This window comes from Lactuca serriola, chromosome 4 (genome assembly GCF_051521515.1).
Source record: "Lactuca serriola cultivar US96UC23 chromosome 4, Lser_US96UC23_V15, whole genome shotgun sequence".
Taxonomy (NCBI): Eukaryota; Viridiplantae; Streptophyta; class Magnoliopsida; order Asterales; family Asteraceae; genus Lactuca; species Lactuca serriola.
In genome coordinates, this window is record NC_136411.1 from 333,357,180 (window position 1) to 333,384,717 (window position 27,538).

Genomic DNA, 27,538 nt, shown 5'->3' on the forward strand with positions numbered 1-27,538 from the left:
TATAAAATGTGAAACACACACACGAAAACAAGTTTTTGAGTACAAGAAACCCTTGTACTTTGCTTGTCTTCCCCCTGGAAATAGTGAAAAATAGTGAAAAAGGGTAGGGGTATGAACTCACCAGACTCGGAAATGCGACGGTTTCGGACACTAGACATTGGTTCGGGGCTTGATTATTCGCGATGTCCCTATGTAAAATGAAATAATGCCCATATATATCTAATTAGATTTACAATCACTTATTATATGGAACATTACACTCCAACGAGATTAAATGCGTCAAAACGAGCTTTTGGAGTGACCCGGGTGACATCTTTGGACGTATAATGGCACTAGGGACTTAGGATTTGAGTTTACTCCCCAAGAGTAAACATTTTATAGAGTTTATGGCCATATAACGCACACATACATGAGTTCACGGCCGTGAACTCATGTGGGTGTGATTTTGAGGGTTTAATGGCTTGAATGGACATGGGGGTTGTTGGAATGAATTTCTAAAATGCCTTGGATTAATTTTTTTGGATTTATACACCATTTATGGGAGTTCACGGCTGTAAACATGGATTTTACGGCCGTAAACTCCCCCAAGCTTAAACAAAAATTCATTTGAGGTGCTTAGGACAATCACATGTGATTCTAGTAATTTTCCAAGCCTTGGGATGATTTAAGGGCATCATTTGACACACTTTTATGAGTTTACGGCCTAAGAGTATGTCCTATGGATGTAAACTCCTAAATGTAGTGTTTTGTTATGTTTAAGGCCCCCAAACTAATTTTAGATGGTTCTATGATTTATTCCAAGGCTATTGGTTGAGTTTCAAGGCAAACTAACATGTAAAAATGTGTTTACTCCCCATGTTTGAGGAGTTTATGGCCCAAGCACATTCCTTGGACATAAACTCTCTTTTGTCCCATAAAATTTATGTTTTAAGTGTTTGAAGTCCAATATTGAAAGTCTTAAAGTCGTATCTAATTCCCAACAATGATTTGGAAGGGTTAATTGGCTTAAAATCCCCATTTTTAAGTGTTTACGGCCCAAGCTTGATCCTTGGCCGTAAACACATGTTCCAGGTCCTAAAACTCAAATTAAACATCAATTTGAAGGCTAAAGAGGTTAGATAACAAGTTAGGGATGTTACCTCTTTGATTTGGAGCCTTAAATCTTTGTTTTTGGACCTTTGATTATGGATGAGGAGAGAGGTTGGAGAGTGATTAAGGAAAGATGGCCAAAAGCTTCAAATGAAAGATTTGAGTCCTTTATATAGTGCTCGGGAATTAGACACGACGGAAATCTACCCGATACCGGCGTTAGGCGGGGCTTTTGGTCGCACCCGACCAAGTTGCCGTAACCCGATATGGTCGATTCTAGAATTATTCCGATGACATTTATGGGGTGTTAGAATGATTTCAAATGGCATTAAGACACCCATTAAGTCATTTTAGATTAATACAAGTTAATGACTTAATTAAATGGCAAAATCGGAAACAGATTTGGAAATGACGTTTGGTTGATCGAATTGGATTACAATTTGAGTTACAAGAAGTGATATGGAATTTCGGGTTGTTACATTATCCCCCCGTTAGAGGGAATTTCGTCCCGAAATTCAAGACAAGATATAAAACAAAATACAAATCATGGATCTGGAAAGAGTTGCGGATACTTCTGTTTCATCGAGTCTTCCCGCTCCCAAGTGAACTTCGGTCCTCGCTTGGCATTCCAGCGAACCTTCACTAACGGGTTGCGACTTTGTTTCATACATTTGACTTCTCGATCCATGATTTCGATCGGTTCCTCCACGAAGTTGAGGTTTTCATCGATCTCGATCTCGTCTAAAGGAATCGCTAGGGTTTCATTGGAGAGGCATTTCTTGAGATTTGAAACATGGAAGACGGGATGGATGTTACTGAGCTCGTGAGGTAAACGAAGTTTATAGGCTACCAGACCAATCCTGGCGAGGATCTTGAAAGGTCCAATGTACCTCGGATTAAATTTCCCACGCTTACCAAAGCATACAGTGCCTTTCTAGGGCGAGACCTTCAACAGGACATGGTCTCCAACCTGGAATTCCAGTGGTTTCCGACGGTTATCAGCGTCACTCTTCTGGCGATCACGTGAAGCTTTTAGTCGTTCTCGGATTTGGATGATCTTCTCAGTGGTTTGACGGATGATTTCAGGACCAGTGAGAGCACTGTCCGGGACTCGACTCTTGGCTAACTGTGTATCCCCCACCTCGGCCCAGCACAGAGGGGATCTGCACTTGCGACCGTATAGGGCTTCAAACGGGGCAGCCCTAATGCTGGTGTGGTAACTGTTGTTGTACGAAAATTTGATTAAAGGTAGATGTGTGTCCCACGACTTTCCAAAGTCAATGACACATGCCCTAAGCATGTCCTCCAGGGTTTGGATTGTTCTCTCACTTTGTCCATCGGTCTGAGGATGATACGCTGTGCTCATATCTAGTTTGGTTGCAAGAGCTTTTTGAAGAGACTGCCAAAATCGGGAGGTAAACCTGCTATCTCGATCAGAGATAAATGACGCAGGTACACCGTGCAGTCGGACTACCTCTTGGATGTAAATCCGCGCGAGTCTTTCCATCTTGTATGATTCTTTGATCGGAACGAAGTGAGCGAACTTTGTCAAATGATCGACAATCACCAAAATGGTATCATACCCACTCGGACACTTGGGTAGTTTGGTGATGAAATCCATGGTGATCATCTCCCATTTCCATTCGGGTATCTCAGGTTGCTGGAGCAGACCCGAGGGTTTCTGGTGCTTAACTTTTACTTTGGCGCAAGTCAGACGCTTGCCCACGATCGTAGCTATCTCAGCCTTCATGTTTGGCCACCAGTATTGTTTCTTGAGATCAAAGTACATCTTGTCGAGCACGGGTGAACAAAGTATCTGGTTCTATGCGCTTCCTCCATAACTATCTCTCTAAATCCTCTGAACTTGGGAATCCAGATCTGATCCATGAAACAATGGACTCCGTCACCTCTGATCTCAAGTTTCTTTTCCATTCCTCTCAAGGCTTCGGTCGACATATTCTCGGGTTTGAGGGCTTCTAACTGGGCTTCTCGGATTTGCATGGGTAGGTTGGAATGGATGGTCATCGTATGGTTCTTCACTTTATGGCCTGCACTCTCCTTTCGGCTAAGGGCATCTGCTACCACATTGGCCTTGCCGGGATGGTAACGGATTTCACACTCATAATCACTGAGTAGTTCTACCCATCGCCTTTGTCTCATGTTTAAGTCTTTCTGGTCAAAGATGTGTTGCAGGCTCTTGTGATCGGTGAAGATCGTGCACTTGGTTCCGTAGAGGTAATGTCTCCAAATCTTCAACGCAAAGACTATGGCTCCTAGCTCCAAGTTGTGTGTGGTATAGTTAACCTCGTGTGCTTTCAGCTGTCTAGAGGCATAGGCAATTACTTTTCCCCTTTGCATAAGCACAAAACCTAAGCCTTGATTAGACGCATCGCAGTAGACAACGAAGTCCTCTGTCCCTTCGGGTAGGGACAGAACAGGCGCGCTGCACAAGGCTTTCTTTAGCGTCTAGAATGCGGTTTCTTGCTTATCATTCCAACAAATGGCTACACCTTTCTGTGTTAGAGTGGTTAAGGGTTTGGCGATTCTAGAAAAGTTCTGAATGAATCTCCAATAATAGCCAGCGAGACCCAAGAATTGCCGGATTTCTGTGGGTGTCTTCGGTGTTGACCAATTCTCTATAGCCTTTATCTTGGAAGGATCTACATGAATACCCTCCTCGCTTAGTACATGACCAAGGAAAGTTACCTTCCGAATCCAGAACTCGCATTTCGAAAATTTCGCGTACAACTTTTTGGATCGCAGGGTTTCCAACACTAGCCTCAAGTGTTGTTTGTGGTCTTCTTCGCTTCGGGAATAGACGAGTATGTCATCAATGAACACAATGACAAACTTGTATAGATAAGGACGACACACCCGGTTCATCAGGTCCATGAACACCGCCGGTGCGTTGGTTAGACCAAAGGGCATCACTACGAACTCGTAGTGTCCATATCGAGTCCTGAAAGCTATTTTGGAAACATCACTCTCATGAACTCGTAGCTATTGGTACCCTGATCGAAGTTCTATCTTGGAGAAGTAACTGGCTCCGTGGAGTTGATCGAAGAGGTCATCTATTCGCGGAAGAGGATATCGGTTTTTGACAGTCAACTTGTTCAGTTCGCGATAATCGATACACATCCGAAAGGATCCATCTTTCTTCTTGACAAACAATACCGGAGCTCCCCAGGGTGAGGAACTTGATCTAATGAATCCTTTACTGAGCAACTCGTTGAGTTGACTGGATAACTCCTGCATTTCTGCTGTAGCTAAGCGATACGGAGACTTCGCTACAGGAGTAGCTCCAGGAATTAGGTCAATACGGAACTCGACCTGACGCTCGGGAGGAATTCCTGGAAGCTCTTCGGGAAATACGTCAGGAAAGTTACAGACTTCGGGGATGCTCGCGAGGTCTTTAACTTCCTGCTTCTCGTTGATTACATGGGCCAAGAATGCAATACACTCCTTTCGCAGGAGCTTCTGAGCTTTGATGCAAGAAATGATACGAAGGTTGGAACTGAGTTTATCGCCATAGATTACTAGAGTTTGACCCGAAGGAAGGTTGAGACGGATTGCTTTTTCGAAACAAAGGATGTCTGCATGATTGGGACTCAACCAATCCATGCCAATGATGACATCAAAGCTCTTTATGGATACTGGCATGAGATCGATAGGAAACGAATGGTCGTTCAGGGTAAGGGTGCAACCTACGAATACTTCGCTCGCGCTTTCTTTCTCACCGTTCGCCATCTCGACGGTAAACGTTTCGGTTAAAGGTCGGGAATTATGTTTTAGGTTATGTTTGAACGCATGACTAATAAAGCTCCTCTCAGCACCCGAGTCAAAAAGAATATTAGCATATGAGTTGTCGAGAAGGAACGTACCCGAGACAACAGTGGGATCGGCAACCGCTTCCTCCCGTCCCATGGCGAGGACCCTTCCGGTGTTATCAGCAGTAGACTTTTTGGGGAAGTTCCTTTTAAAGTGCCCAGCTTCACCACAGTTGTAACAGGCTTGACCAACGCCTGCTCCAGAAGACTGATTGACCGATTAGGTCGGTGCTTTGCAGAATCGAACTGTGTGCGCCTTCTTACCACAATTGGTACAGGAAAGTTCTCGACAGGGGCCAGGGTTGTGGTGATACTTTCACTTGTCACAGAGAGGAAGATTACCAGCATACCGGCTGGTAGGAGTTGGAGCTGTGGATCCCACAACAGAAGCAACAGCAACGGGGGTAGTAGCAGCATGGACTGCTACTGTTTGCTGTCTTTTGGAGGATCCTTGGGAAGATTGACCCTTCTTCTTCTTCTAGAACTTTCTTTTCTCACCATTGCTTTTAGTCGACTCAGGGGCGGTGGTGGTTTCCTCGACATCATCATTGTGGTCAATTATGGCTTGGGCTAAAGTCTTAGCACTATCATATGTATCCGGGCGAGCAGCTAAGACATGACCCTTTGTTGGATTGGTTAACCCCCAAATAAACCTCTCAATCTTTTTGCTTTCAGGAGTGACCAGACCAGGACAGAGAAGGGCAAGATCATCGAATCGGGAAATGTATGCAGCAATGTCGGAACCTTTCATCTTCAGGTTCTAGAGCTCGTGCTCTAGCTTCTGCATTTCACCACGGGGACAATATTCGGCAAGGAGGAGTTCTTTCATGGCATCCCAGCCCATGGCATTAGCTACGGGTAGGGTCAAGGATTTCACTCGACCGTTCCACCAAGTCAAAGCTTTATCGAGGAAGGTACATGATGCAAATTTAACCTTGTCAGACTCAGCACAGGCAAAGATTTCGAAAATGGATTCGATTTTCTCGAACCATCGGGATAAGGAAATGACACCTCCAGTGCCATCGAAGGATGAAGGCTTCGCATTCATGAAGTCCTTGTATGAACCCTCCTTTCGGCGTTCCTGGATACTTTCTTGGTCTTGAGTACCACCTCCCGAACCACTGGAACCACCGGTGTTCAATTGGGACATGACAGCTGCCACCGTGGCGGTAACAGCTGTTTGGAATAACACGAGATCAATTTCAGGAGGAGGTGGTGGCAGAGGGTTGTTGGTCTTTGAGCTGGGTCTCTTTCTGGGAGGCATCTTGATCTAATAAGATCAAGAAAGAGAGGATGATAAGTCCTCTGAATTGAATCGAGAGATATGATAGATATTTATTCCAAATAAGCGATAAAGTAGGAAAGAGTTATCAAAGCAGGTAAACTATCGCTAATGGAATGATCAAGGATCTATACGTGAACGAGGATTCTTACAAAAGATTGGCTCGAGAAATACTCCCATAGTATTTCATGATTTGTTACTACACTGGCGCGATGTTTGTGGTATTATGGTAAGTTTTAGGCATGTCGCATACCACAGTCACTCCCAAGCACATGTTGGTCGTGTCTCGAATGAATATAGTTGGCCAGGCTATATTGATCCTAGACACAACTACATAACTGCCCAGGTTTAACCGCAGTACACAACATCCATTTACTTATGTTTTGTTTTACTTGTAGTTACAGATCTCGACGGCTCGGTATACTTATATACTTTTTGAAAATACTTATAGTTTGAAGATACTTTTATTTCAGAGCACTTGGGCCCTTTAGTGTTTATAGTTTTATACCATGTAAGGTTTGGTATACTTTATTCACTATAAACAAGGGCTCTGATACCAATCTATCACACCCCGAAATCCGAAGGCGGAAACATTTCCGCGGTTGACTCCACGTTGAGTATCAAATCCAATGTACATAGTAAATAAAGTAGAACAACCATTACATTACATATAGAAAAGTTTTACAATTGTTTCAAAAGTAAAGTTATACAGTTGTGATACATAGTATATATATATATATATATATATATATATATATATATATATATATATATATATATATATATATATATATATATAAACAAAACGAACGGATCTTGTAAGCACTCCATCCTGGATCAAGTGGATCTTTGGTACCTGATCTATAAATGACTTGAGAACACAAGCGGTTTGAAAATCAGCATAACGCTGGTGAGTTCATAAGTGGTTTTTGTTTTGGGAAAATGTTCATGTTTCCTTTCTGTTTCTGAAAATGTAACGCACGCCAAGAAAATCCCACATTTTCTTAAAAAGGTTGGTTGGTTGTTTCACATTATGTAAAGTAAAGTTGTACACTGAAATCATGTTTACCCTTGTTAAAATGTGCATTTAGGTTATCTGTTTTGTTATTCTGTTCCGGTTACGCACTAATGGATCCCCAGGAAAGTCCCATACTTTCCTGATTGTATATTACCAATTGTAAAAGATGTAAGGTTATCTAGTTTGTTACACTTTTCTAGTTATGTAAATGCTTTCCCCAGGAAAGCCCCATGCTTTCCTGAATGTTGGTTACCATTTGTAAAAGATGTAAAAGATGTATTCTAGTTGGTCCTGGTTATGTACAAGGTTTCCCAGGAAAGTCCCATACTTTCCTGAATGTGAGTTATCAATGTAAAAGATGTATACCAAAAACCTGGATATCTTGTGAAGTGTATAAAGTTATTCATTATTACTATAAGTAAATCTTTGTTATCCTAATTGCGAGTTCCATAACCATACTATAGACTGAACCTGTGGCAATAAGTAGTCCACAACCTTATGACTTTCGTCACCCTTGAACCATTTCGGTTCGGCTGTAGCGAGCAGCCAGGTGTGGGGTAGTCAGCCCCGTATAGATCTATACACTCAAGTCACGCTCTCTAAATCCCAGAGATTCTGGTTACGGGTGTAGTCCTCCACTCGCGTATCTCTGTGGAGTGTTCGCCGAGGACGTGTCTCCAATCATACAGGAATAACAAATTTACTAGTAATAATATGATAGTCCTCCACTCGCGTATCTCTGTGGAGTGTTACCGAGGACAAATAGTGTACAAGTTTCATGTTCATATGTTCTAATGTCATGCTTTTAACTGATAAAATGTGTCATGCTTTTAACTGATAAAATTTGGAAAACATTTGTGAAATATATAAAACATAACAGTTTATAAAACTCATTTCACAAATAAATTTTTACGTGATCTGCATGCTCGAATGGTTACCAGTTGTATCAATCAGTATTAAAAGCATATAAAATGTGAAACACACACACGAAAACAAGTTTTTGAGTACAAGAAACCCTTGTACTTTGCTTGTCTTCCCCCTGGAAATAGTGAAAAATAGTGAAAAAGGGTAGGGGTATGAACTCACCAGACTCGGAAATGCGACGGTTTCGGACACTAGACGTTGGTTCGGGGCTTGATTATTCGCGATGTCCCTATGTAAAATGAAATAATGCCCATATATATCTAATTAGATTTACAATCACTTATTATATGGAACATTACACTCCAACGAGGTTAAACACCTCAAAACGAGCTTTTGGAGTGACCCGGGTGACATCTTTGGACGTATAATGGCACTAGGGACTTAGGATTTGAGTTTACTCCCCAAGAGTAAACGTTTTATGGAGTTTACGGCCATATAACACACACAAAGTTGAGTTCACGGCCGTTAACTCATGTGGGTGTGATTTTGAGGGTTTAATGGCTTGAATGGACATGGGGGTTGTTGGAATGAATTTCTAAAATGCCTTGGATTAATTTGTTTGGATTTATACACCATTTATGGGAGTTCACGGCTGTAAACATGGAGTTTACGGCCGTAAAGTCCCCCAATCTTAAACCAAAATTCATTTGAGGTGCTTAGGACATCACATGTGATTCTAGTAATTTTTCCAAGCCTTGGGGTGGTTTAAGGGCATCATTTGACACACTTTTATGAGTTTACGGCCTAAGAGTATGTGCTATGGCCATAAACTCCTAAATGTAGTGTTTTGTTATGTTTAAGTACCCCAAACTAATTTTAGATGGTTCTATGATTTATTCCAAGGCTATTGGTTGAGTTTCAAGGCAAACTAACATGTAAAAATGTATTTACTCCCCATGTTTGAGGAGTTTACGGCCCAAGCACATGCCTTGGCCGTAAACTCTCTTTTGTCCCATAAAATTTATGTTTTAAGTGTTTCAAGTCCAATATTGAAAGTCTCAAAGTCGTATCTAAGTCCCAACAATGATGTGGAAGGGTTAATTGGCTTAAAAACCCCATTTTTAAGTGTTTACGACCCTAGCTTGATCCTTGGCCATAAACACATGTTCCAGGTCCTAAAACTCAAATTAAACATCAATTTGAAGGCTAAAGAGGTTAGATAACAAGTTAGGGATGTTACCTCTTTGATTTGGAGCCTTAAATCTTTGTTTTTGGACCTTTGATTATGGATGAGGAGAGAGGTTGGAGAGTGATTAAGGAAAGATGGAAAAAAAGCTTCAAATGAAAGCTTTGAGTCCTTTATATAGTGCTCGGGAATTGGACACGACGGAAATCTACCCGATACCGGCGTTAGGCGGGGCTTTTGGTCGCACACCACCAAGTTGCCGTAACCCGATATGGTCGATTCTAGAATTATTCCGATGACTATTATGGGGTGTTAGAAGGATTTCAAATGGCATTAAGACACCCATTAAGTCATTTTAGATTAATACAAGTTAATGACTTAATTAAATGGCGAAATTGGAAACGGATTTGGAAACGACGTTTGGTTGATCGAATAGGATTACAATTTGAGTTACAAGAAGTGATATGGAATTTCGGGTTGTTACAGAAATGTCATAATCTAGTTTGTTGGGGAAAGGTTGGCTATAAGTTCATACGGAGGACTGAGGTGGTTCTCTAGAAGATGAAGCTTATTCAACAGATCATGTAGAGGATACATACAACACAAATCAAACGTAAGAGTTACGTTGATCGGCGATCATCTGAGTTTGAGTTTCAGGTCGGGGACATGGTTTTGCTAAAGGTATCACCCTGGAAGGGTGTTATATACTTCTAGAAGCGGGAAAGTTGGACCACCTCTTTAAAGAAACTTTTAGAGTGGCGGCTAAAGTAAGAAAGGCGGCTTGTCGGTTGGATCTGTCGGAGGAGCTTAGGTATATCCATATCACCTTCCACGTTTCTAACCTTTGCAAGTGCTTAGTTCATGATCTGGCAGTGATTCTGTTAGGCGCCATTTAGGTCAATGAGCACCTAAATTATGTAGAGAGGCCGGTGACTATTATGGATAGGAAGAAGAAGACATTGCAGGTAACAACCCGTTATTTCAAATCAATGTAGTCAAACTTGTTCAAATAGAAGTCTATACTACAACCATGTACACGTGAATTCACACCATTACATTAATACAATTAGAACTTTGGATGCCAAGAATACATACTTATATATATGTTAATATATAGTTATACGTTGAAAACAATACTTATATAAGTTAAATATACTTATATTGAAAACTGTGCATATATATGTTTATATAGGTTGATATATTTACATATACTAAACACCATGTTGAAATAAGGTAGTATGGGTCAACATAAGTCAAAAGGTTAAGTTAAAATCCAAATTTAATACTTTACATTTGAGATTTCGGTATTTAGAATCTAGGATCAAATGTGTTTTCGGTTTTAAGCATCTAAGAACAAGGGTGTTTTTGGTTGTGAGCATCTTGGATTACTTTTTGATTTCGGTTTTGGTTCCTCCACTAGTACTAAAATCTATCATTTGTAGAACAACCAAGCTGATTTCGGTCATGCTAGGACTGAAATCAACATCCTAGTGGCCAAAACCCCCCATAATATCTAGAAATTTAACATATTTAACTTTTGCAATGTGATATGATTCATTTACCAACGTAAACATCCCATCACTTTTCACCCCATATATATATATATATATATATATATATATATATATATATATATATATATATATATATATATATGACAACCAAAATCATGATTCATTTCACACAATCTCCGTACGAAAACTCACAAATTCTCTCTTGAAGTTCAGTACAAAATTTTCATAGCTTCAAAGCACTTACGCAATTAATCTTCAAATCTTCATATCACATTCAAGAACACTTTACATATTCATCCATTGTAAGTTACTTTGAATTAGCTTAGTCTTTTAAAACACTTAACATATAAATTTAACTAATTCGTACATAATATTATGTGTTAAATATTATTAGGATACATTTATTGGCACGTGTTCTAACCCGGGGATCATCGCAACCACATCATATCTAACCAAGAACACATACCGGAGGTGAGTTCATAGCCCTACGTTTTCACGATGTTTTATTTTTTTTTAGTGGGGGATACATGTAAAACACAAAAAATCTTGTGTTAATATTTAAATTATTTCCAAAAGTTCCAATCGTCGTCATTACTAAAAACATATATTTATATATAAAAACTATAATAGGTATAGTTTATGAGACATATATACAATTTATTCATTCACTAAAGGGTATTACATTTCATTTACTAAAAGGGTTTCCTGTTTATTACTCATAAACTCGTTGAAGCAATTTGTGAGACGCCTTCACATACTTATCTAAGTGCTAGCGAAATTCCTAACTTGTAACCAAAGTCTCTTGTAAGGAGAGCGAGATATTTGTGTATAGATCTATACATGACTGACAATCCCCCACCTCAACTGTTAGCTACAGTTAGGCCAGCAGGGCTGGGGTGACCAATGTCGTTAACATTTATGATGCGTAAAGAATGTTGTATTCAGGCCATCTTAGGTCACAGTATGGTTATAAGAACTCACATGGAGAAAACAAGGACACATTTACAAAGTAATATATTTTCAGACAATTTCATTTGAAAATTAACTTTACATTTGGTTTACAGGGAAAACATACTTTCAAATAGTTTTATATAATAATAAGACTACATTTCACGATACCTCGGTACAACAAGGATTATATTTCTAGAAACAAACGTTTAAAGGGATTACATACTAGTACAACTACTGTATACTATTTTATTATTATAGTGCAACTTACATTTCAAAAAGGACTGTTATTGTTTATTCTATGATGACTTAGCGTATACATTAGGGTTATATATGATGGGTTTCGAGGAATACAAAAATCCTATGGTGCACATGCAAAACCCTAAAGCTTTGGATCTAGGTTTCTCTATTATACATGAAAATTATCCAAACCTCATAAACCCTAGATCTAGCATATGAAAAACGAAATTACATATAAAACATGTTTAGATGTTTACCTCTTGATTATTGCAAGAATCTTCAAGGTTTGAGAGCCTAGTATCACAAATGTAATACCTCTATTCGATCAGAAAGACCAAGGCAAGAAGGATAATCTTGGAGAGAGGATATCGAGGCACAAAATCAGCTCTAAGACTTTGTAGGGTGTCCAATGGCCAATTTTTGATGCCCTAGGTGTTCCTTATATAGTGTTGCTACTGGGGTTTCAGTCAAAACCCTAATTGGATAGCTTAGGCCTTAAGCAGTCCAAGAACCTTCTGGAATAAGGCCATGGACGAAATCATAGTCAGCTTACACTATAATTTTTGTGCCCTTTATATCCATAAGGATCTACAGCCCGAATCTAATTATCTTACAATTGCAATAATAGTCCCCCAAGTTCAATTATTCTCTTTTGATCACAATATTAATTTCTTAATTAATTCTTGACCAATATTAATTAACTAATATGATTTATCTTTTAATATATATATTCTTATAATATATTATTAAACCATAATAACCTCTTTCTCCATTAATTATCCATCAAAGTTGATTTGATGAAGGCAACCCAAAAGGACCATGCTACAACCGGGTCAAGGATATACCAAATATAGTTATGGACTTAGACACTAATCCAACAGTTTCCCACTTGGATAAGTCTAATAACTATAAATGCAAGTACGACTTCAGGATCCAATTAGCAACCGTAGCTCTTAAAATTCGTTGTCGAACTCTGACTCGTCCTTTAGACAAGGAATCGTATAGCTCTCCATTCTCAAGATATTGTGTAGATAGTTACATGGAACATAGTCATACTTATTTTGCAGCAGTTTGTTTCTCGATCTCTGATCTGTCTGACATTGAACTTAATTGAACACAACAATTCAGTCCTAACCGGGCTTGGCACATAAGTCAAACCAAATCAACGAAGGGCCCGAATATCGCTTTTACCCTCTTATGATAAAAGGTACAGATAAACTTCGACTTATATGCGTTTACTATTCACTCATCAAATCATCCACACCAATGTGTTTTATAACATCAAGTTATTGTCACAACTAGAAATTTTGGTGCCTTGTAATCATAACACTTATAACAACTATGAATCAATAACATGAAAGCATGCATGATGCTCATTCTATAACAACAAAACTCCATCAAATACTACATTCTAGCCCTACAAGTAGTCAACAAAGAATTGGAAACCTTAGAAATTCCAATTTGAGTTCACTTTGGACTAGGATTTCCTTATTGGGCCTAATGGACTAATAAGCTTCCAATTTAACTATCTTGAACCTAGAACTCTCAAATGGGCCCTAATTTGGCCTATATACACGAAACTTAACATTTTTGGGCCTTATGAACCCAAAATAAACTAGATTAACTTTAATGGGCCTTATTGGACCAAAACAAATTTATATTAGCCCTAATAGGTCATAAAAATCACTCTATGATTTTTATTGGGCCAAAAATCACCTAACTTAACCATAAAATGGACTTAAGCATTTAAGGCCCATATTTTCTTTTCTTCCCTCTCCATTCTCGGCCCAAGCCCATCCAAGAGGAAGAGTTGACTTGTATGGGTGCCACCTCATTTTTACATGGAGGTTTTCCATGCAAAGTCTCATATCTCCATGCAACAATTCCATCACCATCTCTCTCCTCTTCTCTCTTTTGCTCTCGGCCGAACCGAAAGACACACACACACTCACAATATTCATGTCCACTCTCTCCAATCCTCTCAAGAACACTTACACTCCTTCATCAAATTTTCTAGATTAAGGAAGCTTTCAAGAAGATTTTTCCACAAATACATCATCTAAGGTAAGAGATTGCTTGGATCAATAATGTAGCTACTTCATTTCATCAAAAATTTCTTCTAAATCTATTCAAACTTGTGATCTTACATCATCGAAGCCACTAAACTCGAGATCTACCAAGAGGACTAGCTAGGATCAAAATTCTTTTCCCTCTCTCTTCAAAAACCAAAACTATAACTCAAGGTGAGCTTCGTACCCCTCAATTTTCCGTTTTCACATGTTTTATGGGGCAGAATACAAGTAAATGTGTAGATCTATGTGTATGTGTATGCTATGTGTTATTTTATGCATGTATATGTGTGATGTGATGTGTTTTTATGACAAATATGTAACAAAAAGGGATGCTAATTCGAGATCTATGACATGAGAAAAGAAACAAACCAAAACTAAGTTCCTTTACACTAAGCTAGTTAAGAAAAATAGCTTATAAGGTTATGAGGAACATACTTTAACATAAAACCCATTTTTGGACTTAAAATGTTAAAAATAGAAAACATAGGGTAAAGACTGTCAAGTCACAGTTTCTTGAGGGTCAACAGAGTCAAAACAGTTTTTACAATCATTTTTGTGAATATTAGAATTTTCAAAGGACTTAAAATGCAAAATTTTGAGTTATTGGGCTAAATGTGGGCTTTTCGGCCCAACAAGCCCAAATTTGCGAAAATTGAAGTCTTAAGGGGCTGAATTGTAATATTCTCTAAAACAAGGGACAAGAAGTGAAATAAAACTATTTCTAAGGTCAAAAATGCTTTTAAACTCCAAAAAGGATAAAAAATGTAAACTTTTTGTATTTTGGGCCAAAACTGTAAAAATTGTGAAATTTGGGGTTCTAACCGAGAAAAACCATTCTGGAAGGGCTAAAACTGTTTACTAAATATAATTTGGGTTAAAAATGTCTTTTCAACAAGTTTATGATACAAAAGTGTCAAGAAAATGTTTTTAAGGACTAAAAATGAAATTGTTTTATATAAAGGACTAAAAGTGTTATTTTTATAAAAGAAAGGTAGTGAGAAGGTCAAAGTCATACTTCTAAGCAAATTAATTCATTAAGATAAAATACAAGATATTTGACTTGTGACAAAACGAAAAACAAATACACCTTCAATACCAAATATCGTTATAAACGAATTGATTCGGTCTCGAATCAATACAAAACAACAATCGCTAAAACAAAACTCTCCAATAGATATGTGATGACTAAAAGGAATAAACCTATAAACTTTGGGCTTATGAGTTTCAAATCATACTTGTTGGGCCATGCAAGCCCACCAACATGATCTTTGGGCCCAAAGGGATAACGCTTATATGTTATTGGGCCTTCAATGACCCAATATTTTATAAAAGGACTTTCAATAGCTTTATGTGCTAGTGGGCCAAAGTGTCCCGTTAGAAAAGCTAGTAAGGTCACAGTAATCAAGTGCGAGTTGGACCATTGTGTCCTTCGCATCCACGACAGCCTAAGGTTCTTACAATAGTAGTGGGACATAATGCCCCATTCTCTTCATTTGTTAAGGCTTACTGGAAATCAAAGTAGACAATAATTAGGACGATATACAATATGGATTAATCAATAATCATCCGTTAAGGCAATACGAAAATCAGTAATTACAAATACATTTCAACATCGGAAAACATCAGGTTTTCCGGGGAATTTAATACTACTCGTTCGAAACTTTATAACAATATTACAAAATACCCTTCGTGTATATATATATATATATATATATATATATATATATATATATATATATATATCTTTTTAAAATCATTCATGCATCAACTTATGGATCTCACGCTTTGATAAACAAAAGTCTTTTTAGAAAATATCGGATTTTCTGGGTTTTTACAAAACTGTACAAACCATTTTATCACAACATTTCTTATGAACTCACCAACATTTCATATGTTGACGTTTTTCCAAAATAACTTGTATTCTCCGGTAACAGGTAAGCGGAAGAGTATTATGAAGTAATGCTAGATGTTATCTGTTAAAAACACTCAAACCATTTATGTTATGAATGTGTAATGTTAAAACAATGTACTTGATGTGAACAATTCCAATTGTAATATATTGATGCATGGTGACGTTTATGTTATGATTCATGTATATTCATTGTGATGCTATTTAATTAAAGTCACGCGAGCCCTCGGACGTTTCCACCGTCTGGTTCGGGGGTGTGACAGGTTGGTATCAGAGCATTGTTTATAGTGAACTAGCATATCTAACCACACCTTGATATGCATCTATAAACCAAAAAGGGACTAACCCAACTCTGAACAAAACAAAACAAATAAAAACACAACTATAAATGTGTGGATTAGGAAACAAAACATAAAACCGAACCAAACAAGATAATGCTAGCATCTCGGTTAAGCCAGGACGTTTCATAGTCGTATCAAGGAGTGGATGTATCCTGATCAACTACATTCCTCCAAGGTACAACTATCACTTGTCCCGAGGAAATCGTGATGACTAGGGAACCTAAAAGCATACCCCTTTAGCATCAAAAAGAGAAGAACGACTCAATCCATACGTCTTAGGAATGATGTTAGCATGTTTATACACCCTCGCAGACAGCATGGCTGGTTTCCATCACCCTGGAGATCCTTATTTCCGTAGTGCGGGGAATAACGGATGGTTGGAAGAATCAGAGGAGGAACCTGAAGTGGACCCCGAGGAGGAGTCTGAAGAGGAACCCGAGGAAGACCCCGAGGAGGAATCCGAGGGGGAACCTGAGGCAGAAGCCAAAGGCGGACCTGCCAAGCCAGTGGTGGACCAGGAGGAGGAGGTAACCGAAGGAGATCTCGAGGAAGAACCCAACGAAGACGAAGATGGTGATTTGGACGTAGAGTCCGAAGTCATCAACCGCCCTTATCCAATTAGGGTGCCCGCTTATCGGGTAGGCCCCACTGGTCCTACACCCCCTAGGAGTATCGACCTTTGGAGGTGGAGCAGGTAGCAGGGACGGCGACCCCCGTTCGGCATGTCACGTGAGTTCTATGACCTGAGGGATGGAGGACCGGCCGATCGTGCTCTTCCGGTCATGGTGAGACGATTGCGGAACACTGGCGACCTAGCTTAGGGCACCGCCGATCAGATGCACCAGATGCTGACTAGGGTCGAGCGTGCAGAGCAGGAAATGCAAGAGGTTATCCGAGAGTTCCACATGTGTCAGGTGAGTTGGGAGGCTCGACTCCGAGATGCGGAATGACAGGTGGCTCGTCTTCAGGGAGCGTCCACTTCCTCAGCACCACCGCCTGGCACATTCCACCACGACTAGGACTAGTCAGGCCCGTGTTTAGTATTATGTCACTAGGATATATGCTATGTACCCCGACTCTATGTTTAGGTGATTACACTACTCATAGAGCCGTTATGCTGCCGAAATTGCACTTCTTATGTATTGCTCTTCCGAGCAAAATTTTCATGTATCAAAAATGCGGATAATATTAATGAAAAGTTTTATGTGTTCCACTGTGATGTTGTAATCTACTATGTGTTATATATATCCATGATTGTATGCTAAATTGTGAAATTGCTTAAGTTCGTGCTACACACCTAGTTTATAGGATCACCATCTCACGATACCATAGGCACTCAACATCTTTCAGTTCCATGACAGAAAGATGCCTCGACGACCAACTTGCGGTAACCCTGGACCAACCCCTCCAGAGGTTGACTCAGCTGCATTCCAAGCAGTCGTATCTGCTGCGGTCACCGCAACAATGGTGTAGATTCACCAAGGGAACAATGGAGGAGTCAATGGACAAGGGGCAGGAACTTCGAACAACGGGATCAATCAAGGACCGACCAAAACATGCTCCTACAAGGATTTCACCAATGCCAAGCCGCGAACCATTAATGGCACGGGTGGTGTCATAGCCCTGAAAAGGTGGATTGAGAAGGTGGAGTCAGTGTTCGAAATATGTGAGTGCCCCGAGGGATTGAAAGTGAAGTTTGTCACGTGCACCTTTGTCGCCCAAGCTCTCACCTAGTGGAATGGACATATAAAGGCCATGACACTCCCTGTAGCCAACTCAATGCCATGGATGGAGCTGAAGGAAATGCTGATTGCTGAGTACTGCCCTTGTCACAAAATCCAGAAGATGGAGCAAGAGCTGTGGGATCTCACCGTCCGAAACTCTGATATAGATGCATACATATCAAAGTTTAGCGAGCTGTCATTATTGTGCCCTGGCATAATTTCGTCTGAAGGAAAGAAGATCGCACGATTCATCTGGGGATTGACCTCCCCGATTCAAGGAAATGTGATTGCTGCAAAACTTGAAACGTTCAACAGTGCCAGGAGGTTGGCCAAGAAACTGTACGACCACAACAACAAAAAGGGAGGGAAGCCAGCGGAAGTTGAAAGCAAGAAAGAGGATGACAACAAGAAAGGGAAGAACAACAAGAGGAAAGGGCGACAAGGCTCGGAATCGGAAAAGAAGCAACAAACGGTGACGGTTAACACTACAACCACCCAAGTACCCTTCACACCACATGCTCCAGCCTCAACTAATCCAAGTGCTCCTAGGCAGTATTCTGGGAATCTCCCAAAGTGCAACTACCACCATAACGGCGACTGCAGGGAAATGCATTGCACCAGTTGCAATCGGAAGGGTCACACTGCAAAGTATTGTAGGACCTATCCTCCCCATAATCAACCACAAGGAAACAACAACAACAACAACGGCAACCGCGACAACAACAACAACAACAACACCAACAACAGCAACAACAACACAGGATCAAGCCCCACCTGCTATGGATGTGGGAAGACTGGGCATATCCGTCGCAACTGCCCCAATACCAACAACCCTGGGAACGCAGGAACAAGGAGGGTGCTAGCTATGGGTCAGGGAGAAGCAGTTCAGGATCCCACTATTGTTACTTGTATGTTTCCCCTAAACCACACCTATGCATGCATTCTATTTGATACCGGAGCAGAACGAAGTTTCGTGAGCAATAAATTCAAACACCTGTTAAGTCAACAACCCCAGAAGCTTAATGAAACCTTTATGGTGGAAATGGCTAATGGGAAGACATAATCCACTGGGGAAATCTGTATCGGATGTACCCTAGCCTTAAATCACCACGTCTTCCAAATAAACTTAATGGATGTTTCCATTAGGAGTTTTGATGTGATTATTGGCATGGATTGGTTAACCCCCACCATGCTGAAATTGTGTGTCACGAGAAGGTTGTTCGCCTTCATCTCCCAAACCACGAAACCTTAGTTATTTACGGAGACAAACCCAGTGCGAACCTTCGTCTTATCTAGTGCATTAAAGCGCAGAAGCACCTACGAAAGAAGGACTTGACGTTCCTGGATCACATAGTAGACAAATCCAAGAAAGAGGTCAAAATTCAAGACATTCCAGTAGCTCGTGAATTCCCAGATGTCTTTCCTGATGATCTTCCAGGGATACCCCCAAAAAGACAAGTCGAGTTTCGAATTGGCCTTGTACCAGGAGCTACCCCCATCGCCAAATCGCCCTACAGATTGGCCCCTGCAGAGATGCAAGAGTTGTCCAGTCAACTCAGTGAGCTTTTGGATAAAGGATTCATCCGACCCAGTTTCTCACCTTGGGGAGCTCCAGTTCTCTTTGTCAAGAAGAAAGACGGTACATTCCGGATGTGTATCGACTACAGAGAACTTAACAAACTTACTGTCAAAAACCGATATCCACTTCCATGAATCGACGACCTATTCGACTAGCTCCAACGAGCTAGCCATTTCTCAAAGATAGATTTGCGGTCTGGATACCACCAACTCAAGGTACGGGAGGAGGATATTCCAAAAACCACCTTCCGAACTCAATATGGGCATTATGAATTTGTCGTAATGCCCTTCGGTCTAACGAATGCTCCTGCCGCATTCATGGACCTAATGAATCGAATCTGCCGACCTTTTCTTCATAATTTCGTAATCGTTTTCATCGATGATATCCTAGGATATTCCTGAAGAGAAGAAGAACATGGACAACACCTTCGACAAATCCTAGAAATGCTGCAAACCGAAAAGTTGTACGCAAAACTCTCCAAGTGCGAGCTTTGGCTCCGAAGTGTGAACTTTTTGGGTCATGTTATTAGTCAGGAAGGAATACATGTGGATCCTTCTAAGGTCAAAGCCATTGAAGGATGGGAAATCCCAACAACACCCACATAAATTCTCCAATTTCTGGGTCTCGCAGGCTATTACAGAAGATTCATCTAGAACTTCTCTAAGACCGTCAAGCCACTTACCTCGCTTACACAAAAAGGTGTACCCTTCGTATGGACGGAAAAGCAAGAAGCCGCATTTCGATCACTGAAGCAAGCACTCTGCAGTGTGCCGGTGCTATCACTACCCGAAGGAACAGAAGACTTTATAGTCTACTGTGATGCGTCAAATCAGGGTTTAGGATGTGCACTCATGCAACATGGAAAGTTGATAGTTGCTGGATTAATGTCTAAGTCCATAACTATAATTGGTAAGACTTGACCCGACTCGGCATGGTCCATTTGGGTTGCATGGCATCATGTACTTGGATAGACTATAATGAGAGAAATAAGACACTTATGGTTATTAATATATTATAAGTTCTGGTATATTAATAATAAGAATAATAAGATTATTTAATTAGTATTGATCAAGAATTAATCTAGGATTAATTAAGTGATCAAAAGAAGACTAATTAAATATATGGGTTGATTGTGTAAATCATCCATACTTGTATAGTGGGCTAATGCTCCATGGATAATCAAGTTGGGCTAAAACCCATAGGATGGTCCATGGATGCTCCATGGTGTATTTGAACCCATCGATCCAAGGAAATGGAAAGTCATGACAATTAGGGTTTACCCTAATTGTAACACTATATAAAGATCTTATTCTTGACAAAAATAAGGCCACTAGAGTGTGTAAAAATAAGGGCTAGCCGATTTCATGAGTTGTGGATTTCTCTCAAGTTATTCCAAGTGTATTTGGTGTTGTGTGAACCATTTGAGGTGTCACACTTGGGGCACTAGGCACTCAAGCTTCATGAAGGCTTCCTACATTAAAGAGGTATGTATTCTATCTTGTTATATTCATTATTTTATATGTTAGATTAAGATAATACCTTGGAAAGTTCTTATTTGCATGTATAATAGAGAAAACATAGATCCAAGGTATTTAGGGTTGCATGTACACTTAGGAGTGTTAGAATGCTCAAAACCCAATAGTGGTATCAGAGCCTAGGCTTGTTTTCAATTATACTTGATGCAAATTGCTGAAAAGTGCTGAAAAACTCGATTTTCTGGCTTTCTGGGCACTGGACTCGCCGAGTCCACTGATGAACTTGCCGAGTCCATGTGTAAAATCATCCAACTCGCCGAGTTGGTTCATGCACTCGACGAGTAGGAGCCCCAGACAGCATATTTTCGAGGTTTTTGGCTAGAAATGGTCTAGGAACATTACCCTAAGTTGTTTTTGAACTTATAAACTTGTTTTTGATGTGGTAATGTTCATGCTAATCCAATTTCAAAGATAATATTCAATAGATTCATGTTTTTAATTAGTTTAAGGTTTAGACTAATTACATGAAAAAGTTTGATTTGAATTATCTTGTTCTTATGAGTTGCTTAGATTAATAGAAAGTTGAGTGAAATAGTTATTTTCAATCCAAATTAATCTAAGAGGTGATTCTAAAATGTGTTTTTGTAACTTGTCCTCAAGTTATATGAAAATTCACATTTAAGTTTCATAAAACTCATAATAGTTGGCAAAGGTTACAAAAAATGAAGAGTCTAGTTCTAATTAAATGAGTTTATGACTCCATAACATGTCCTCAAGTTATGGAGGACCAAGAGTCTCTTCATTAAATAATAATAAAAAAAAGAGTGTAACCTTAATTAATTCCATTAGTTATAAAACAAAGAAAAGTTAATTCTTTTATTAGTTTAAAGTCTTCCATAACTTGTCCTCAAGTTATGGAACTTGAAGAGTTTTTGGATTAAAACTACTTTAAACACATAAGTTATGGAATTAATTAGTTTTGAATAGTTTCAAAACTTGCCCTCAAATTTTGGAATTTGTAAAGTTTTCTCTTATGAATACTTTAATTCCAAGTTAGCCCTTAGAATTTTAAAGAGTTAAAATTCAACCCTTATACTTTATAATATTATAAGTTAATAATATATATATATATGTATAAGAGCAAGTCAATCTTACCGCTAGTACGCCTCATTCACGAAGCCGGTCTATAAGGTGGGTATAAGGTTGTTGCCTATAAAATGGCAACTTAATGGGTGTCCACTCTCACCCACCGCTTGCTTGACTAGTGGAGGATCGTTAGCCGAACGGGTTTGACAGGACTATAATTCTCCCTTCATTAAAAGTATTAATGATAAATACTAAGTAACTAAACTCTTAATAATACCCAATCTTAGTTACTTAGGAAAATGTGAATAAGGTGCTAATCCATGAAATTATACTTTGTACTTTGTTTAAGTCGGTTAGTGGAGCGTGTGTGGTTAACCGGCACACTAACTCGTATTTAACAAGGTAGGCAAAGGGTAACCTAATGTTTATCATACTATCGATGGAGCGTGTGTGGTTAACCGGCATATCGATTGAGGGGTAAACACTTAAGGGTACCAAGTAATTTGCATGGTTACTTCACACCTTGTTTTGTGATCCTCGGAATCCCAGTCACAAAACCTGAAGGGCACACTCGAGATTGAAGCATGCCATTGAACAGTTCAATGAATCTCAAAATATCTAGGACTTTCAAAACCAATTAAAACCTAATAATACATTTTGTTTATCTTGGTGGAAATTGGTGAATCGTCATTCACCTACCTTCAAATATGTTATAGCTTGGATTACGGCATACCTCTTCTAAGTTATAAAATAGTTTGTTGGGTCCTAGCCTTAATATTTCATATTGGGTGTCATATTAAGGACTTAAGATCAACTATCTTGAATATCTCCCAAAAGATGTCTGGTTTAGACATTTATGATCTTCCCAAATCTCTTGAAACAAGCTTTCCTAAATGAAGATGATGTCCCTTGGAAATCATACTTCTTTCACCTCCTCTAATTATTCTCCCTAACCCACAAGTTCTTGAAAATTTTAAGGTCACTCAAGCCCTATTGGCAAGGCAAGGTCTAGGTGTGATCACATCTTGGAGATGTAGTCACATATTGACAAGCCGGGAGAGTTGGGTGTCAAAGTTTTGAGAAAGTTGGTGGTTCAATCACTTTCTAAGTCACATAGTGAGTTCCTTTGGGACACCTATGAAACATACTATGACAAGATCCTTAATGATCTTATCTATTTGTTAAGATCGACTTCCTTAAAACTTGATGGACATTGACAATAGTGACACAGGAAATCCAGAAAAGCATTCTCTTCCCAATGGAAAGGGATCGCCCATAGTCAACTCGGTTGACCAAATGGTAAAGAGAAAAGATAAGTATGTGATAGTCTGGTGTACCATTATCAAAGGGTCCATATGTTTATATTGTCAAAGGAAGGGGCATTGTTTGCGAAGCTGCCAAATCTACCTAAGGATGTTAAAGTTAATAAGTTTGACTCTACTTCAGGTAAAGTCTACTATCTAACTTTGTTAAGTTTCTATTATGAGATTCTTGATACATGATGTGACTGGGTCACATGGTGATGTTTTAAGAATCAAAGAAAAGTGAAGAAACTTAAAGAAAGAATATGTTGAATCTGATGGCGTAGATGGATTTCTATCGCATAGTTTGAAGATCGGATTCTTGAGCTACTTCTTAGGAGTTATGAGATATTGCTTAGGAATAGATAACAACAAGTTTTCATATGGATTGTAAGGATAAGTTTTTCCGCATAGTTTTAAAATAAAAGAAAATTTTTGATTTTATTTATTTTAAAATATCCTTACAATGGCATTTGAGGAAAAATTGTTGCTTATATGATTCCATTAATAGCAAGAGTGGAAATATGAAATTTAGTCTTTCATTTGTGGTAATGTCTAAATTTACCAAATAAGGAAAGATTCTCATCACCCAAGTTTCAATTGGACCGGAACTTGGAATCATGCAAGTTGTATAGCATGATGAATGAGAACTTTCAAGTATTGGAAAATTAAGACTAATTACTTGTTCACATGGATGTGTGAGTCAAGTGAAGGACTAAAGGATCGAGTACACAGTCTTGTGCACTGATTAAGTCCACCACAAAAGATTGATAAGACTATTCGTCATAGTTTACTAAAGCTCAGTAAATATGATTATACTTACAAGATTAAGTGTAATTCTGAGACATTGGAAAAGGTTCCAATGTATGGCAGAGCGAATAAGAAGAATCAAATTAGGCAGAAGGATAAAAGTTTCTCAAATCTGAAAAGATGGGAGAGTACTTTAGTATCAGTTTTGTGATCATCTTAATGATTAAGAAACCATATCAAAGTCAGTTCTCTAAGGAAATCTTAGTGTATTCTTATGACTAAGAAGAGGAACTTGAATTGTTGAAATGGTTAAATCAAGAAGATGAGCCATACTTCGTTCCAATACAAGTCTTAGAGTCATACTCCAAGATTGTAACTTGAGTGACATGTCTTAAAGAAGGTTTAAAACACTTGTCAAATGTAAGAGTAATATTTTTCTACTCTTGTACATTTGAAATTGGTAAGTTTTGATGTTTTGGATAAAACAAAGACCAACTTAGGCTAATTGTGTGAAGTGTTTGTCTTGATTAGAATCCACACTATCTCTTGAATATCTGACAAGAAAGTCTTATATGTCAAGAGGACAATGGGAGTCTTAAAGGTCTTGAAAGTCTCAAGAACTAATCAAGAATAAAACCTGAAGTTCTTCACTAGCACACGACTTGAGGTTTATAACCTATCGTGTTGACATATTCTGTGCCCATTCCAGTTAAATTTGGCTTTGCATATGAGTTCTTAGAGTTCTCAATTTGTTGCACAACAACTTGGAAGCAATGGCAGGCCCTTGAGCTGCCAGGTGGCAAGAAATTAAGATTGAGTTCAATCCATATGAGTGTTGATTTGTCATTATCCCTGTCTTGTGACTATGGTTTTGATAATTCACATGGATAAGAACACATACACCATTAAATCTAAGTGTCATAAGTTTTCTCTCCGATTCATGAAAATGATGGTGAGGAAACACTTTCACTAAGTAGATTTTAGCTAGATAGCAATTGTGATATTTGCATTCTCAAAGTCGTTAGTGGAGCGTGTGTGGTTTACCGGCACACTAACCTGGACTTGTGAGAAGTGGCAAAAAGGTCTAACCAATATGATTAAGGCATCCCTCTTCATAATTGTTTAGACACACAAGTGTGCTATCTAAGGGAAGGTGTATGATTTTGATAAAGTCTTATCAAAACAATATAGTATCAGAAATATGAACTTTGGTAAGAAAGTCAGCTGATTTCTGAGTACATGTCAAAGCTAGTGGGAGCATAAGTGTTATGTTAATAATCATCATGTTAGTGGGAGCATGATAATTATGATAAGTATTGCAAGCTAGCAATGTTAATTATAGAAAACAAAAGTTTCAATTTGGAAAGAGTTGTTTTGCTATAATGAAGGGAGAGGAAATTATACTTCATCTCAAATCTATAAGCTTAGATCGTGAGGTTTTAATCATTTAGTCAAGGATATATATGAATTTCATGTTGGAATAGCTCAACATAAGGAAATTTTGTATATGAGTCCATTATTTGCGTTTTAAAATTTGATTATGATTACGACATTCCATTATTTGCGTTCTAAAATTTGATTATGATTACGGCATCCCTTTTCATAATCTGAATTATGAGAACTTGGCAAATTGAAATGGAAATGTTATAGCAAAAGACTGGTTTAGTCTTTATGTGAGACATCATGAATCGATTCCCATATGCTTCGGATATAGGATCGATTACATGTGCTATATTCATCCTTTCTAAAAAATTTCCAAATGCCTGGGGCATTAAGAAGGGAAAAGGTTTAGAAATGGATATGACTAAAAGGATTAAACAATTGTCGGGGACAATCTAAGGTTTACCAAAGATTGGTTGCTCAAGGACAGTTGGAAGTATAGTGATAATTCTGGAAGGACCATATTGACATAATCTAGAAGGAGGCAACTCTTGTTCAGAAGTGATAGTCAAAATGGAATTTGGAAATGTTTCAAAGTTAGAATTTTCAATGTGTTTAAGATTAGGAAACTTAATGCAAGAAGGATGTTTCCAAGGAGCTGATCTTCTTTGGAATACTCTGTAATGATTGTTGTCATGTCTTTCTGACTTTGTGCATAATCATTACAAGAGGATCAATGCATATAAGTTTAGAATCTAACATATTTCAGTAAATGACATGAATTTGGAATTCTTGCATTTGCAGTAAGGATTTGAGAGTGTGAAAAGAGAATCATTAAAGTTATGTTCAATTGATCTAGTTCACAAAGTAAAGATCATAGACAAACATAGTATGCATACTTGGTGTGTCGCATGACTAGTGTTTAGAAAACATAGTGTACATGCTTGGAGCATGGGACAACTATTGTTTTAAATTCAAGAATAAAGTTGATAGCTGAAACAGTATACAATGAATAATGTGTAATCATATGGTGATAAATAAAAGGTGTTTTATTTATGTTCATAGGTTTTGGTACCATATTGGATTCAATTATTATTGTGTTTCATTTTGCATGTTTTGACTTCCAGAATAAACTAGGTTATTCTTCCGGGATGACTAAGTTATTCAAACCATCCACAGTCGGTCATATGTTGGAAGTAGATATGAATTAAGACTGTCATGGGTTGGCTTGTAGAGGTCTAAGGTGTTGGACAAAGGGCTACAAAACTCACGAGTGCTCATAAGTTCTGAGTATTGGATTCAACCCACGCTCATTGGAATCACTTCATGGATTTTATCATGAGTGATCATGAGACGATAATATCTTATATTCTTCAAACCTAGAGATATGAGTTGTTACTATGAGTTGGTTGTACATTGATTGCACGAAAACGCATTTGGTAACTCGGTGCTATAAAACGTGCCTTTGTGTATGATTCAACAAGTAGTAGAACAAGCCATATGAGTCAAAGTTTATCCATTCCTTTTACCTTCGGGATAAAAGCGATATCTATGGGACCCTTGATGATTTGATGATGACAAATGGAAGTGCTCGGCCGGGCCAGGACTGATTTGATTTGTTCAATTAGTCAGTCGTCATAAATCGGAAATCGGGAAACAACAAATGGACAGAGAGAATGATTATAATCCATGTATCAGTCCATATGATATCTAGAATGGAGGAATATATGATCCCTTATCTAATGGGCAAGTCATTGACAAAGGTCAGAGTTCATCGACAAGGTCAGAGTTCAACAGAAGCTTTTGAGAGCTACGATTGCCAGTCGGTTCCTGAAGTCATACGCAATAATAGTTTTAGACTTATCCAAGTGGGAGACTGTTGGATTAATGTCTAAGTCCATAACTATAATTGGTAAGACTTGACCCGACTCGGCATGGTCCATTTGGGTTGCA